Source organism: Arachis stenosperma, chromosome 3 (genome assembly GCF_014773155.1).
Source record: "Arachis stenosperma cultivar V10309 chromosome 3, arast.V10309.gnm1.PFL2, whole genome shotgun sequence".
Classification (NCBI taxonomy): Eukaryota; Viridiplantae; Streptophyta; class Magnoliopsida; order Fabales; family Fabaceae; genus Arachis; species Arachis stenosperma.
The window spans coordinates 93,075,714-93,079,173 of record NC_080379.1 but is presented as its reverse complement, the minus strand read 5'-3'; the positions used below and the strand labels follow the sequence as shown (position 1 = coordinate 93,079,173).

The 3,460-nt window shown below is 38.3% G+C and overlaps 1 non-coding gene across 1 annotated transcript; it reads left to right on the top strand.

The window, feature by feature from the left end:
- The first annotated feature begins 1,596 nt into the window (after positions 1-1,596).
- LOC130972656 (small nucleolar RNA R71) lies at positions 1,597-1,704 on the top strand. The gene has a single exon (XR_009083820.1). It is a non-coding gene; the product is annotated as a small nucleolar RNA R71 (small nucleolar RNA).
- Positions 1,705-3,460: the final 1,756 nt, after the last annotated feature.

The following is a 3,460-nucleotide window of genomic DNA, read 5'->3' as shown; positions in this document are numbered from 1 at the left end:
GCCTCCCAACACCAAACCTAAAGTTTGACTGTGGGGCTCTTTTTGACTCTGATTTGAGAGAAGCTCTTCATGCTTCCTCTCCATGGTGACAGAGGGATATCCTTGAGCCTTAAACACAAAGGATTCTTCATTCAATTGAATGATCAGTTCGCCTCTATCAACATCAATCACAGCCTTTGCTGTGGCTAGGAAGGGTCTGCCAAGGATGATGGTTTCATCCATGCACTTCCCAGTCTCTAGGACTATAAAATCAGTAGGGATGTAGTGGTCTTCAATCTTCACCAAAACATCCTCTACAAGTCCATGAGCTTGTTTTCTTGAGTTGTCTGCCATCTCTAATGAGATTTTTGCAGCTTGCACCTCAAAGATCCCTAGCTTCTCCATTACAGAGAGAGGCATGAGGTTTACACTTGACCCTAAGTCACACAGAGCCTTCTTGAAGGTCATGGTGCCTATGGTACAAGGTATTGAAAACTTCCCAGGATCTTGTCTCTTTTGAGGTAATTTCTGCCTAGACAAGTCATCCAGTTCTTTGGTGAGCAAAGGGGGTTCATTCTCCCAAGTCTCATTTCCAAATATCTTGTCATTTAGCTTCATGATTGCTCCAAGGTATTTAGCAACTTGCTCTTCAGTGAGATACTCATCCTCTTCAGAGGAAGAATACTCATCAGAGCTCATGAATGGCAGAAGTAAGTCCAATGGAATCTCTATGGTCTCATTTTGAGCCTCAGATTCCCATGGTTCCTCATTAGGGAACTCATTGGAGGTCAGTGCACGCCCACTGAGGTCTTCCTCAGTGGCGTTCACTTCCTCTCCTTCCTCTCCAAATTCGGCCATGTTGATGGCCTTGCACTCTCCTTTTGGATTTTCTTCTGTGTTGCTTGGAAGAGTACTAGGAGGGAGTTCAGTAATTTTCTTGCTCAGCTGTCCCACTTGTGCCTCCAAATTCCTGATGGAGGATCTTGTTTCAGTCATAAAACTTTGAGTGGTGTTGATTAGATCAGAGACCATAGTTGCTAAGTCAGAGGGGTTCTGCTTAGAATTCTCTGTCTGTTGCTGAGAAGATGATGGAAAAGGCTTGCCATTGCTAAACCTGTCTCTTCCACCATTATTGTTGTTGAAACCTTGTTGAGGTCTCTGTTGATCCTTCCATGAGAAATTTGGGTGATTTCTCCATGAAGAATTATAGGTGTTTCCATAGGGTTCTCCTAAGTAATTCACCTCTTCCATTGAAGGGTTCTCAGGATCATAGGCTTCTTCTTCAGATGAAGCATCCTTAGTACTGCTTGGCGCATTTTGCATTCCAGACAGACTTTGAGAAATCAAATTGACTTGTTGAGTCAATATTTTATTCTGAGCCAATATGGCATTCAGAGTATCAATCTCAAGAACTCCTTTCTTCTGATTTGCCCCATTGTTCACAGGATTCCTTTCAGAAGTGTACATGAATTGGTTATTTGCAACCATTTCAATTAGTTCTTGAGCTTCTGTAGGCGTCTTCTTCAGATGAAGAGATCCTCCAGCAGAGCTATCCAAAGACATCTTGGATAGTTCAGAGAGACCATCATAGAAAATACCTATGATGCTCCATTCAGAAAGCATGTCAGAAGGACATTTTCTGATCAATTGTTTGTATCTTTCCCAAGCTTCATAGAGGGATTCTCCATCCTTCTGTCTGAAGGTTTGGACTTCCACTCTAAGCTTACTCAATTTTTGAGGTGGAAAGAACTTTGCCAAGAAGGCATTGACTAGCTTTTCCCATGAGTCCAGGCTTTCTTTAGGTTGTGAGTCCAACCATGTTCTAGCTCTGTCTCTTACAGCAGAAGGGAATAGCATAAGTCTATAGACCTCAGGGTCTACCCCATTAGTCTTGACAGTGTCACAGATTTGCAAGAATTCAGCTAAGAACTGATGAGGATCTTCCAATGGAAGTCCATGAAACTTGCAATTCTGTTGCATTAGAGAAACTAATTGAGGCTTAAGCTCAAAGTTGTTTGCTCCAATGGCAGGGATAGAGATGCTTCTCCCATAGAAGTCGGGAGTAGGTGCAGTAAAGTCACCCAGCACCTTCCTTGCATTGTTTGCATTGTTGTTGTTTTCGGCTGCCATGTCTTCTTCTTCTTTGAAGAATTCGGTCAGGTCCTCAATAAAGAGTTGTGCCTTAGCTTCTCTTAGTTTTCGCTTCAAGGTCCTTTCAGGTTCAGGGTCAGCTTCAACAAGAATGCCTTTGTCTTTGTTCCTGCTCATATGAAAGAGAAGAGAACAAGAAAATATGGAATCCTCTATGTCACAGTATAGAGATTCCTTGATGTGTCAGAGGAAGAAAAATGGAAGACAGAGGTAGAAAATTCGAACTTATCAAAGAAGATGGAGTTCGAATTTTGCATTAAGGAATAGTGTTAGTCCATAAATAGAAGGATGTGAGAAGAAGGGAAGTAATTTTCGAAAATTAAGTAAAAGATTTTGAAAACATTTTGAAAAACACTTAATTGATTTTCGAAAATAAGAGTGGAAAAGAAATCAAGTGATTTTTGAAAAAGATTTTGAAATTAGAAATAAAAAAGATTTGATTGAAAATTATTTTGAAAAAGATGTGATTAAAAAGATTTGATTGAAAAGTTATGGTTTTAAAAAGATATGATTGAAAAGATATGATTTGAAAAATAATTTTAAAAAGATTTGATTTAAAAAAATTAATGACTTGCCTAACAAGAAAAGATATGATTCAAACATTAAACCTTTCTCAACAGAAAAGGCAACATACTTAAAATGTTTAATCAAATCATTAATTGTTAGTAAGTATCTTTGAAAAAGGAAAGAAATTGATTTTGAAAACATTTGATTGAAAAGATATGATTTGAAAAAGATTTGATTTTGAAAAACTTTGAAGACTTGAAAAAAAATTGATTTTGAAAACAAATCCTCCCCCTTGTGCCATCCTGGCGTTAAACGCCCAGAATGGTGCACATTCTGGCGTTTAACGCCCAAACTACTACCCTTTTGGGCGTTAAACGCCCAGCCAGGCACCCTGGCTGGCGTTTAAACGCCAGTCTGTCTTCTTCACTGGGCATTTTGAATGCCCAGCTTTTTCTGTGTGATTCCTCTGCAGTATGTTCTGAATCTTCAATTCTCTGTATTATTGACTTGAAAAGACACAAATTAAAAATATTTTTGGATTTTTAATAATAAGGAATAATCAAAATGCAACTAAAATCAAATAATAATGCATGCAAGACACCAAACTTAGCAGTTTGTATACCATTGACACTAACAAAATGAGAATGCATATAACAAAACACTCAAGTCAATAGAATTCAAAGATCAAAACAAGGAAATCATCAAGAACAACTTGAAGATCAATGAGGACACATGCATGAATGCAATAAGAACAGAAACATGCAATTGATACTAAACTTAAGATGAGACTCTAGACTCAAACAAGACATATTTTTGGATTTTA